The sequence below is a fragment of the Lissotriton vulgaris genome, chromosome 12 (assembly GCF_964263255.1).
Source record: "Lissotriton vulgaris chromosome 12, aLisVul1.2, whole genome shotgun sequence".
NCBI classification, from domain to species: Eukaryota; Metazoa; Chordata; class Amphibia; order Caudata; family Salamandridae; genus Lissotriton; species Lissotriton vulgaris.
This window is the reverse complement of record NC_141700.1, coordinates 641,146,938-641,160,198: the sequence shown is the minus strand read 5'-3', so window position 1 is coordinate 641,160,198 and position 13,261 is coordinate 641,146,938.

Here is a 13,261-nt window from a genome sequence, read left to right as displayed (position 1 = left end):
ATGTGGACTCTTTTTATCCACTGGCATAGCAAAGGAGGGGCGGTCTGCCCTGGACGGCAAACGTTTTTTGGACAGTGCCTCCCCCCCCCTGCTCTTACCTGTGGCCTTTGCTGGGCGGCCAACGAGGAAATCGTGAGCCAGCTCTTGCACACGGCTGCTGGGTGGCAAATGCAGGCGGTCATTAGTCTAGCACACCACTGTTTTGATCAGTATGTGGTGGAATACCAGGTCAAAGGCCACCAAGAGGTCTAGGAGGATCAGAGCTGCTGTTTCTCCTTGGTCGAGGAGAGTTCAAGGTCAAGGCTGCATTTTGGGTGGTTTCGGTACTGTGCTTGCTGCGGAAGACGTATTTGAGAGGCGTTGAGTAGCTGGTTCTGCTCCAGGTGTGTCATGAGTTGCTTGTAGATGATCTTTTCTAGTACTTTTATTGGGAATGGGAGCAGGGAGATTGGCCAGTAGTTTTTAAGTTCACTGGGGTTAGCGGAGTGTTTTTTGAGTAGTGGTCTTACTTCGGCAAGTTTCCACGCATCAGGAAATGTTTTGGTGGTGATAGAAGTATTGAGCAGGGGGCTGAGTTCCTGGCCAATCCTTTGGTTTCTGAGGTTAAAGATGTGGTGTGGGAATGGGTCTGGGGGAGCTCCAGAGTAGGTGGAGTTCATGGTGGATGTGGTTTCCTGGGTGAAGAGGAGGTTTCAGGTGGTCAGTCTGTGGTTCGTTTCAATTGGTGCTCATAGTGTATCTGTTGAGGAAGTCTGTAGGTGTGGCATGGGGTTTGAAGTTTCTGTATATGGTTGTGATCTTGTCATGAAAGAAATCCGCGGGGTAGTCGCACAGCTCTTGTGAGGGTGTGATGTTGTTTTCACTGGCAGCTCGGTTGGAGAATTCTTTAACGAAAATTAAAAGTTCCTTGGTGTTGTTGAAGCTGATTGATGCATGCCGCTAGGGTTATCTGCTTTGTTGTCCTCTGCGGGTGGTGGTAGAGACTGAGGGAGGTCTTGAAGGCTTCCCTAACTGAGGTGTCTTTGCTGATGTGCCATCTCCTCTCCAGCTGTTTGCTCTCTCGTTTCACTGTTCTAAGTTGTTGGGCGTACCAGCTGGCCTTTTTGGGGGATTTTCTATGGGTGTTGCTCTTGATTGAGAGGCTGTTGTCGGTCAATTGGTGATCCAGGCGTTGAAGTTCTTTACTCCCTCTTCGAGGTTGAAGACGGTAGCCAGGTTGAAGGCGTTGAGGGCGTCTGTCCAGTTGGCCTATGAGATTTTGTTCTAGCTCTGGTGGGTGAGGCGGTTTGTCTTGGGGGTGGCGGTGCAGGGTCTGGAGATGCTGAAGTGGGGAATGCAGTGATCGGTCCATGTGAGTTCGGTGACAATGCTGTATTTGACGTGGCTGGTAGAGGTGAAAATTGGGTACAGCATGTGTCCTGTGGTGTGAGTAGGGTTGTGGATGATCTGGGTCAATTCGAGGCTGCTCATACTGTTAAGGTGTGCAGTGTTGTTGTTGCTGGGGTCATCGATTTGGAAATTTAGGTCGTCGAGGAAGATGTAGTCCTTGAAGTCTGAGGCTAAGGGTGCAATGAAGTCTGCAATGGTGTTGCAGAAGCTGGAACATGGGCCTTAGGGTCGGTGTGCGAGAGTGCCACTGACAGTTGTCTTGTTGTCCATGTGGACCTTGAAGTTGAGATGTTCCATGTTAGTGGTGGTGGTGTTTTCAATAGTGGTGGTGTACTGTAGGGTCTCTTTGTGGGTGCTTGCTGTTCCTCCTCCCCGCTTGTTGGTGCAGTCCTGGTGACTTATTTTATACCTGTCGGGGGTCACTGTGGCAATGGCTGGGATAGATGTGAGGTTGAGTCAGGTATCGGCAAGGAAGACAATGTCAGGTGCAAGGGTGGCAAAGAGGTCTCATAATTTGCTGGAATGCTTGCGTAGGGAGCTAGTGTTGAGAAGGGAGCATGCAAGTTGATGTTTTTGGACCGATGGTGTCTGTGGTGTGCTCGGGATGGGTCTGGTAGGTAGGCTGGTGTGTGTCCTATGGCGGGTGAATTGGCAGTGGGTGCAGGTGAAAGGTTCTACTGTGCAGCGTGGATTGGCATGGTGGCAGTGTTTGTTGTTGCATCCGGGGTCGATGGTGCATAGCTCAGCGATGGTGTATTTTCAGGGGGTGGGAGGGCCAAGGGTCATGGTGCTGGGCATGGTCCAGGCACAGACAGGCTTGCCTTAGGCTTGCAAGTGGTACGTCTGCTGCGCAGGCGCGCTGCATCGTGCATTAAGTAGGGCCTGTGGTGGGCGTGGCTTCTGTTGGTGAGAAGAACTGTGAGTTCAAAACCCCGGCGTGAAAACCTGTGCTGTGGTGGTGTCACTGGATCAGTTTGAAACAAGCAGGATCTAGATGCCATAGACAAGTGGCAGGCTAGGTGTCCAGGTGACTACTGATGCAGATGCTCTGAGGCCTGCATTAAGTAGGTCCTGGGGTGGGTGGGGCTTCTGCTGGAGGGAAGAACAGTGAATGAGAAAACCCAGGTGGGAGAACCACTGTGGGGAAATCCAGGCAGCGGCGGTGTCACTGGATTAGTCTGGAACAAGCAAGAACTGGAGGCCACAGGCAAGTGGCAGGCTAGGTGTCCAGGTGCCTTCTTTGATATACCACTTTGATATTTCCATACTTTATTTATTTTCTAGTTTTAATTACACTAGAGATGTCCAACTTAGGTCTTATTGCTTTATACACAACATCCATGACAAAATAAATTGACGTAAGCAGAGCTTAGTGGTCAAGATGTGAGTGGAGGAGAGCAACAGTGAGGAGCAGGACCTGGATGTAGTACCAGGGTCTGAAAGAGATAATGGGTACCACTTTTGGTACTATAATCAGATGCGACATTTACAAGGCTCCTTCGAGGTGCCACGGTTTGGTGTAGGGCTCATGTTGACATGATTCGGATTTGCTCTTATTACGTGAAACACTGGTGAGGGTGATAGCGGTAGGATCAATAGGGCAGGTGGCGGTGAGTTGGTGGGAAGGGTAAAACTTTCCAAGCCCAAATGTGGTCTGGTTTTGAGGGATATCAAGTGATTCTGAAAGCGCCTCACTGAAAATGCTCACGAGATTGAGGGAAAGTCTCAAAGTCACCTGGGATCTGGCTAACCCAACCTCAGCTTACCAGTATTGTGGCAGCACCCAGCCTCCTGACAACTTTTTTGACTGCACTCTTGACCAATCGGCTGCTACGACAGAAAGCTGCCTTCACAGACTACGAAGGCACATCTAAGGAATGGCCAGCACACGCTAACTCATGGATGGCATTTAAAATTGGTAGTGGAATTTGGAATGGGGTGTAGAAGATGCTGATCCTAGTTATTTTGGTAAGAGTTCAATGTGCGTGGGTGGAGTGAAAACACTTGTAGATAGAGCTGGCCGCCAACATGGGGCTGAATTCAAGGTAGATAGAAAAACAGATGAGAAGAAACGCGGAGACTCGACTCCCTCAGATTCTGGTAGGAGGGAAAGTCAAGGACTTTAGTGATGAGATTGAAAGCGACAGGTGGAGAACATGTACCGGAACAGATGGAGCTCGAGGTGAGCTGGGAGATTACAAGCAGGCTGCAAGCAGAGCATGGCTTAGAGCCAAGGAGACAAGGATAGAAGGAGTCATTGAATGACCACGGGGAGAAAGAATTCTTGTTTTAGTGGAACTTATGAAGGAGGGTAAAGAAACGACCTTACAGCAATGAAATGCAGAGACAGTACCAATTGGCTTTCAACCCAATGATAGGTGGTTTCTGGTTGTGAAACTGAGAAATAAAACTTTTGAGCATTAGCACCAGAATTTTACCTTGACACTGATGAGGAGTGTTGAAAGGAGGACTGTGAAAAGAGGCATATGTAGGTAGCATCCATGTAGAAAAATCTGGTGCTTGCAGAGGGAGTAACTGAGCTAGCAGAATTATTATGTTGCTGTCACATTATTTTTGTGTTTCAGTGTCATTTTGTATGGGCAGTGTTCCCTGCAGCATTTGATTTGTGTACTGCTTAGTATTGAATTGCTCGGGGTTTTTCTCTGATTGTGTGTCTGTGTGATAGAGCCAAGTGTTTGCAGTATGTTTCAAGGTTCAAGAGTTTGGGTGCTTGTGATATCATTAAAATGTTGGGGCTGGAAAAGAATGTTAATTGGCTTTGGGAGTAGAATGGGGTGAGGTGGCGAGAAATAATATATATCTATATTTACTGAAAAAACACAATGTTTAAGTAACGTTATAGCTAGGTGTGATAAAAAAAATCTTTGAAAAAAAACCTCAGAAATGTACTGAAAATAAGAAAGGTTAAAGCACCGTTATAGTTAGGTGAATGTCAGTGAACATTAAGGTATTGAACAAAAAAAACACAGACATTCACCAGTTATAGTTAGTAGTGCCTGGCGGGAGATTTGATAATGCTCCCGCCAAGCAAGAGCAAGCACAGATTTCCCTGCCAGCGCCAGTGCAGCCAGGGAAACTGCTATATCGTGGGGGTGGGCTTCTCGGGACATAGCATCTCAGCCAGACCTGGGGGAAGGGGTCCTCGGCCCCTTAATGGCTCAAGAATGGGGTTGCACAGCACCCCTCCCTTCAAGCTATCGGCCCCTGGGGTGGGCTCCTCTGGGACTTCCCAGGCTCAGGTAGGCGGGGCCCGTGTCCCCCTCTCCTTTTTCTTAAATTTTGGACCTGGGGTCTGGGGGTGGGTTCCATATGGCCTCTGGAGGCCCAGGGAGTAGGGCCACCTAGCCCCCTCCTATATAAACACATTTGAGCCCTGGGGGTGGGCTACCTGGGGCACTTGGAGGCTCGGGGTGGGGGGACATGCTGCCCCCCTTCCCTTTATGAAATCAGCCTCGATGGTAGGGTCCCGGGGGCATAAACTATTTAAATGAGGCCTGACCATCATTTTTTTGTTTTGTTCTTTTTTTGGTTCCCACCAAAGACTCATAGGATGCAGCATTTTTGCAGTTATTTTTCTTTTTTGGCCCCAGGGGGTTCTCTCTGGGTCCCCCCATGGGGCTAAGTGGTCAGGGTATCCCCAGCCTGCCCCTATATATCTTCATTTTATTAGAACTTCAGGACAGGGGACTAAGTCCTGGAGTTCTGTAAAGGCTGCCAGCAACATTTTTCTCATGTTGCTGGCAGCCAATCAAAGTGCTCACTCAAGTCAGAGCGGGAGGGCCCAAGGAAAATAAAGCTCCGTGGGCTAATCAGAACAATCTATTTTTAAATTTGAACTCCAGCAACTGCTGAAAAATATACAATAATTTAGTACCCTAAATTTCTCAAAAACTACTGAATGGATTTACACAAAATCACAAAAAGCAGTCTGCAGACCCAGATCTAGCTTCTTGCTGAATTTGGTGTAATTCCATGCAGCAGTTTTTGCTGTAGCCAAGTCTAAAGAAGTCTACGGAAAATGCATGGGGATTTTGCTTTTTGGATCTCCCTTTTGTCTCAGCCCCCACTTGACGGATCACCCTGAAACCGGCACTAGGTGATATATATACTTGTAAAGGAAATGCTGGAACACCAGGATGATGTTATCGCAGGCGTAATTTATTCAGGCATAGTGGGACGCATTTACCCAGTCCGTCTGTGCCCTACTTCCCACAGATAAAAAGAGTGGCGTGCATAAACACAAAAGAAAAACCTCGGTCTGCTATCAAGTCTGTCTTTTTTTCTTTCAAAAACCAAAACATTATATAAATTTCCTTTCAAAATTGCTAATGATTGTACAACACGGTAAAATTAACTAAATAACAATTTATCTCCTTTTAACATTTTACTTAATCTTCAATAAGTATAGAAAACAGACTAATATACTGATGGATTTGTGAACGAATCTGTCATTACAGTGACAGTGCAAAAATAATCAGGTGCTACATATGGGAAAAAACGAATAAATATTAAATCCGATGTGGTGCTGGTTTACTCGATCATTACAATGTCATATTGAGACGTTCCGTGACGTAGATCTAAGGGTTACGGGATCCACTCGCAGCATGGAGTCACAGATTTACAAAGGACTGTACCCCACTAGCCACATTCTATCCCTAATCACCCACTTTTTTTTAAGTCTGTTTCCATGTTATAATGAGTTGGTTATGGTTTACCTGTTACTAACACTAATAGGGTAACATGCCTACCAAAATGTTTGTCACCGCCTCAACAAGAGTACAATGTAACTGCCATGTGCTAGGGAGATCAGATTACATGCTTAACGTTAGTTTGTGATGGTTTTACCTTCTACCAACACTAGTTGTATAACCATGTTTGCAGCACGAGCTTGACCTAACCATTTTTTTAAACTATTTTTTTGTGTCTAGTTTTATATAGTGCAAACTCAACCTGAAGGTATCAGAGTGCTTTACATGAACACCAGTTGCATTACAGACAGATACATACATCTTTATACATGGAGAGATTAAGAGCTAGATGTAGGAGGGCTATTACTGGGCGGTAATGGCCGAAATCGACAGTTCCCGACCGGTAATAGGCTTTTCCTATGTAGGTGGCAAATTTACCGATTCGGTAAATACCAAATCGGTATTTACCGATTCGGTATTTACCGAATCGGAACTTACCGATTCGGTATTTACCGAATCGGTAAATGACATGTAGGAAGCACTTTGAAGAGTGCTTCTGTGCCTTAAGGATTCGTTATTTACCACCAACTATTAGTTGGTGGTAAATAAGGAATACCTCTGTAAATGCAAATGTGTGCATTTACACCAGTGCCATGTGGTAGACACACATGCCCTTAGGGCATGTATGTATGCCACATGTGCACACCAGCACTATTCAGGGGTGCAACAGGGTGTCAAAGTGCCACCCTGCCACCCTTGACTCTTTCCCAATTTTACCGAATCGGTATTTACAGATTCGGTAATTGCCATTCATTCCTATGGGCCTCCGAATCGGTAAATACCGATTAGGTAAATACCGAATCTGAACGATTCAGTATTTTTTACCGATTTTTTACCCACATAGCATTTACCGATTCGAAAATACTGAATCAGTAAAATTCGGTAATTTCGAATCAGTAAATTTAAATTTCCTACATCTAGCCCTTTGTGATTTGCCCAGAATCACAGAATGCTTGAACCTCCCGCCAGACTCGGACCTGGTTCCTCAGCTTCAAAGTCGGCCGCTCTAGCCACATCCTCTTGTTACTGCCTCATCATGAGTATCATGTCCCGCCTGTGTACCATATGAGACAATCCTAATCCAATATCAAATTTTTGGACAATCTAGATTGCTCTCACCTCACCTGGAGGCAGCATAGAGATACAACTTAATTCGATATGAATAAGAACTCTGTCCCATTCTCAAGAATTGAAAGTTCTACTCTGTGTTCACTGATAACTTACAGTGTGTGATTCACTTTTTAACTTGTGTTATGAGTGTAGGTCTCACAAACCTGACAGCGGACTGACCTCTAGACCTAAATCACTGACTTATTATATCTCTTATATTTCTGATTGCGGATTCCTTTTATCTTATTTCTGACAATGGTAGGTTCTCTAGCCCGTGGACACCGACAACAACAAATTGACAGTTGTTTAGTAACACTTTTTGTTTTATCTTTTACACTTATAAGACAAGTACTGTTAGTAGAGAGGGGGGTTCGGTCATGAAGAATGCCTACACACCTCTCGGTTAAAGGTACAAAAAAAGGCAGAAACATGTTGATCTCTCCTGTCCAGTCAAATGAACTCTCTGCCATCTTTTAACACCCACCCACTGAGGACAAGAATAAAAAATAGAGTTAATCAGGAAGTGGTTTCAACAGATTCCCTCTATTAAATTTCACCTCTAAATAGGCCCATTTTATGTAATACCCACATCATTCTTCTTAGTGGACCATCTTACAGCTAGAACAGCTCAAGAACTCTCCTGCATGAGGGTTGCAACCCATACTGGGACTCCACTCGGTGCCAATGTGAGGGTGTGTCCTATGATGAAGCATGCCACCCTCGGGTGGAAGGGTGAGGGCATTCGTCCTTTAAACTGACAAGATCCCCAGCCTTTTAAACATTTATCTTTTGAGACCTGCACCTGGGGTAATCCTTGTATTGCTATTGAGGAAGGAGAGCATACTCCACGGTCATTCTCCTCGCTCTCTTTATGTGATCGAGCCAATTACTTCTTGCCATCTCCGTGCAGCGGAACCAGCGAATGGTCTCAAATGGTACCTTTCACAAACACCTCTCCAGAAAATTACTTATTCATTGATTAGTCAGCCAGGTATTGAATTATCTAGCTCAGTGCATTAAACAGGGTTAAAAAGTTGGTAGAATTGGGATTAAAATAGGTGTGGTCCAAGGAGAGAGATCCTTTACATCTGGGGTGACCTACTTACCTGACACATAATAATCAAAATAAGCAGGCAACAATATATTTAGCAGGTTTTTTTTTGCACGATTATACTAGGCCAAATCAATAGACATCTGCAAAGAAAATTAAAGGGAGCAGCATCTTGAGTGTGGCTATAACAACCTTTGAAATAAACTACAATACCTACTTTGTATATTGTCCAGCACCCACCAGCAATCACCTACTGCCTTAGCATCCAGAGAAAACACCTCACAATCTCCAGCTTGCTTTAATCCCTCACCTGCAATTACTCAAACACTAGAAAGCTTAAATCAGGATCTATTCATAATGTGACTGCTGTAAAACCTTTACAGGACTCCTAACAAAGTGGGAAATTCCCTCTGGTAAACAGACGGCAACAACCCCTCCCAACTCAATGAGGTCCTGTAGACTTGATTTTCAATGCTGCCTTTATCACTGTAGCAAAACATGTGGGTGATAAAATGTGGGCCACAGCAAGCAAGGTCTGCAGCAAGTTGTCCTGTTCTATAATCCGTGTGCTTCTATTTGGCCAAACGATTTGATCTTGCCAAATCATGTTCTCTGCTACTGTATGAAACAGGCTTAAATGTGGGAATTCAGCTCACGGGATTGATGCAGTATAGTTTAACTACACAGTTCATTCAGACATGATTGTATCATACTTTCAGGTGGTAACCCTAGTCAGATGTTCTCTTCTTTCAGATTGGTAAACTTTGATATGGGCTGCACCGAACACAGAAGCCAGAGGGAGGCGGGGCATCTTCACATTGGGCATCCGAAATGGGTATTGTTGTCCCCCTTGCAACCTGAATGTTCATTGTGTGCCTTGGTATCGTGGCTGGCAGGAGATTCTGAGCAGTCTTCAAAGGTCCTGAGAAGTGGAACAAAGCCTTCCACCTGGAACCTGTTACTTATCTTGGATTTAGGAGAAGGCTGCATTTTGCAAAAGACTTTCCAAGGGCAGCTTCTCTCAAAGCAATTGGATATTGCATTGTATTGTAACTGCAATGATATAGTGCTTACTACCTCTGATGAGGCCCTGGATCACTTTTCACCAGGCAGCACGCTGCTCGGGATCCCAAAGTCGGTTGTTAGCTCAGTGTTACTGGTTATTGTTGGCTCTGGGGATTAATCTTGTGCACTCAAGCAAAGCATTCCATGCATTCACTCTAGTTTCTTTGCGGTAGATTAATAGGAGTTAGGTGTGATCACAGGGACAACTTAAGGATTCTGGGGGCTCTGAGCCAAACATATTTTGGGGGGTCTCTGTTCAGATGAACTTTGAATTTATAATCCAACTTCAGCTCTTTCATGCCCTTTTTAGGTCTCGTGTAAGGCATTGCTTTAGCAATGCTTTGGCCGAGATATTAAGTAGGGGTCTCAGAAATGCTCTCAAAGGCGGATTGCCTACAGTGCATGTGTGTGGGCTTGTGCACATCACACACCTACTAACATAAATTAACAAGTCGTTGTCACAAAGCTTCACAGGAAAGACCAGCGGTGCCATATGGACAGCAGGCAGCCACAACACATCTTCTCCACTACTCTTTTCCTACCATTTTATTTATTTCCAGCCGCTCGACTGGCTTCCAAGAAAATCAAGATTCCCAAGTGAACTGCAGTCTTATTTATTATTCTAAAAAGATAGATAGAAACATATCTTGGAAATCGCAATGGGAATAATTTGAGTTTTAGTAACCTTATTTCGTCTCCCATTTGGTTACGCTTCCTGTCCTCTTCTGTTTCATTGTTGCCTTCTCCCCTAACTCTACCCTCTTTGTTCTCCCGGGTTTTCTATTACCTCTCCTCCACCCATCCTATCTCTTTCTCTTATTCTTCCCCTCTACCTATTCAGATTACTTCTCTTCTTCTCTTCCCCCTCCTTATTCTGTTCTCTATCTGCATCTCAATCCATTCTCGCTTCTTTGCCCTCTCTTCACTTTCACCCCGTCCATTTTGTCCTACCTCTTCATTCTCCCCCAACGCCCCTATTCTGTACACTGTTCTCCTACAACGACATCATGGAACTAGGTGCAACCAAACACCAACAAAACCTCACACACAAGGGCATGTCAAGGACTGCCTCTGGGAAGTTTCACCTGATGTGTATGTCTTAGAGCATGTACATATTGTGTCTGTGTGTCTGCGAGCCTTCACCAGTGTACGTGTATTTGAATGTGTGTATGCGTGACACTACTTTAGGCCACACACTCTGCGCCCTCACACTACTTTAGGCCACACACTCTGCACCCTCACACTACTTTAGGCCACACACTCTGCACCCTCACTCTCCTTTGGGCCACACACTGCACCCTCACACTACTTTAGGCCACACACTCTGCACCCTCACTCACCCTGCACCCACACACACTCTGCACCCACACACACTCTGCACCCACACACACTTGCACCCACACACACTCTGCACCCACACACACTCTGCACCCACACACTCTGCACCCACACACACTGCACCCTCACACACTGCACCCTCACACACACTGCACCCTCACACACACTGCACCCTCACACACAATTACACTCTACTGAATACAACATACACTCCACACAATACCACTCAGTGCCACATAATTATATGCTACATAATTACACTGCGCTCAACGCAACATACACTCCAGTTACCACTCAGTGCCACATAATTACACTCCACATAATTACACTCTACTGAGTGCAACACACACTCCACACAATACCACTCAGTGCCACATAATTATATGCTACATAATTACAATGCAACATACACTCCAAACAATACCACTCAGTGCCACATAATTACACGCCACACAATTACACTACACACAATGCAACATACACCCCAAATACCACTCAGTGCCACATAATTACACTGCACTCCATGCAACATACACTCCAAATACAAGTCAGTGCCACATAGTTACACACCACATAATTACACTGCACTCAATGCAACATACACTCCAAATACCACTCAGTACCACATAATTACATGCCACATAATTACACTGCACTCAATGCAACATACACTTCAAACAATACCACTCAGTGCCATGTAATTACACGCCACATAATTACACTCTACTGAATACAACATACACTCCAAACAATACCACTCAGTTCCACATAATTATATGCTACATATTTACACTGCACTCAACGCAACATACACTCCAAATACCACTCAGTGCCGCATAATTACATGCCACATAATTACACTGCACTCAATGCGACATACACTCCAAATACCACTCAGTGCCACATAATTGCACGCCACACAATTACACTACACTCAATGCAACATACACCCCAAATACCACTCAGCGCCACATAATTACACTGCACTCCATGCAACATACACTCCAAATACAAGTCAGTGCCACATAGTTACACACCACATAATTACACTGCACTCAATGCAACATACACTCCAAATACCACTCAGTTCCACATAATTACACGCCACATAATTACACTGCAATCAATGCAACATACACTCCAAATACCACTCAGTACCACATAATTACACGCCACATAATTACACTGCACTCAATGCAACATATACTTCAAACTATACCACTCAGTGCCACGTAATTACATGCCACATAATTACACTCTACTGAATACAACATACACTCCAAACAATACCACTCAGTTCCACATAATTATATGCTACATATTTACACTGCACTCAACGCAACATACACTCCAAATACCACTCAGTGCCGCATAATTACATGCCACATAATTACACTGCACTCAATGCGACATACACTCCAAATACCACTCAGTGCCACATAATTACATGCCACATAATTACACTGCACTCAATGCAACATACACTCCAAACAATGCCATTCAGTGCCACATAATTGCACGCCACATAATTACACTCGACTGAATACAACATACACTCCAGACAATGCCACTCAGTTCCACATAAATATATGCTACATATTTACACTGCGCTCAATGCAACATACACTCCAAATACCACTCAGTGCCACATAATTACACGCCACGTAAATACACTGCACTCAATGCGACATACACTCCAAATACCACTCAGTGCCACATAATTAAACGCCACATAATTACACTGCATTCAATGCAACATACACCCCAAATACCACTCAGTGCCACATAATTACACTGCACTCCATGCAACATACACTCCAAATACAAGTCAGTGCCACATAGTTACACACCACATAATTATACTGCACTCAATGCAACATACACTCCAAATACCACTCAGTTCCACATAAAACACGCCACATAATTGCACTGCAATCAATGCAAGATACACTCCAAATACCACTCAGTACCACATAATTACACGCCACATAATTACACTGCACTCAATGCAACATACACTTCAAACAATACCACTCAGTGCCACGTAATTACACGCCACATAATTACACTCTACTGAATACAACATACACTCCAAACAATACCACTCAGTTCCACATAATTATATGCTACATATTTACACTGCACTCAACGCAACATACACTCCAAATACCACTCAGTGCCGCATAATTACATGCCACATAATTACACTGCACTCAATGCGACATACACTCCAAATACCACTCAGTGCCACATAATTACACGCCACACAATTACACTACACTCAATGCAACATACACCCCAAATACCACTCAGCGCCACATAATTACACTGCACTCCATGCAACATACACTCCAAATACAAGTCAGTGCCACATAGTTACACACCACATAATTACACTGCACTCAATGCAACATACACTCCAAATACCACTCAGTTCCACATAATTACACACCACATAATTACACTGCACTCAATGCAACATACACTCCAAATACCACTCAGTTCCACATAATTACACGCCACATAATTACACTGCAAT